The 1,168-nt window shown below is 47.0% G+C and overlaps 1 protein-coding gene across 9 annotated transcripts in view; it reads right to left on the bottom strand.

The window, feature by feature from the left end:
- The window catches only part of DISP1 (dispatched RND transporter family member 1), a 203,851-nt gene that overhangs the window by 73,274 nt on the left and 129,409 nt on the right, over nucleotides 1-1,168 (bottom strand). The window lies entirely within an intron of this gene.

Consider the following 1,168-nt stretch of genomic DNA (forward strand, 5'->3'; position numbering starts at 1 on the left):
GAGATTGCTGTGGACTGTGGGATAGCTGGAGTCTTCAGTACCCCCTCCCTCCATGAGCGTCCATTTGAGTCTCTGGCTTCCTGTTACGCTTGTCACGCAGCACTGTGTAGCCTGGAGATTTTTTTCAAACGCTTTGGCATTTCGTGTTCTGTAACGGAGCTTTGATAGAACAGATTTGTTTCTCCATACAGCGATCAGATCCAGTATCTCCCGTACTGTCCATGCTGGAGCTGTTTTTGGATTTGGGACTGCATCGCCACCCGTGCTGATCAGAGCTCCACACTGGGCAAACAGGAAATGAAAATCTAAATTTCGCAGGGCTTTTCCTGTTTACCTCGCCACAGCATCCGAGTTCAGATTGCTGTCCAGAGCGGTCACAGTGGTGCACTGTGGGATACCGCCCAGAGGCCAATACTGTCGATTTCCGTCCACACTAACCGTAATCCGATATGGTAATACCGATTTTAGCGCTACTCCTCTCGTTGAGAGGAGTACAGAAACTGATTTAAAGAGCCCTTTTATATCGATATAAAGAACCTTGTAGTGTGGACGGGTACAGCATTAAATCGGTTTAATGCTGCTAAAATCGTTTAAACCAGGCCTCTGTCTTTCAGAGGGAGGTAGGAGAGGGGATTGGGGAGGGGGAGAGAGAGAGAGAGAATGAGACTGGAGACTAAGATGACTCTTCGGCTACCTCTACACTACAGCACTTACAGCGGCACAGCTGCACCGATGCTGTAACGCATGTGGTGGAGAAGCTTTAAGCTGACGGAAGAGAGCTCTCCCATCAACTTAATAACTCCTGTCTCTGCAAGAGGTGGTAGTTATGTTGGCGAGAGAAGCTCTTCCACCAGCAGACTGCTATCTAGACCAACACTTAGGTCAGTATAATTTGTGTCACTCAGGGTGTGGATTATTCAACCCCCTGAGTGACGTAAATTATACTGAAGTAACCTGTAGCGTAGACAAGGTCTTAGGTTACAGCTTGGGGAACTAGGAGGATGGTGAACTTTTCAACAATGACAGAAAGTGGAAGGGTTTGGAAGGAGAGATAAGGAGTTCAGTTTTGGCAGTACACCTCTACCTCGATATAACACTGTCCTCGGGAGCCAAAAAATCTTACTGCATTATAGGTGAAACCACATTATATCAAACTTGCTTTGATCCA

Source organism: Chelonoidis abingdonii, chromosome 3 (genome assembly GCF_003597395.2).
Source record: "Chelonoidis abingdonii isolate Lonesome George chromosome 3, CheloAbing_2.0, whole genome shotgun sequence".
NCBI classification, from domain to species: Eukaryota; Metazoa; Chordata; order Testudines; family Testudinidae; genus Chelonoidis; species Chelonoidis abingdonii.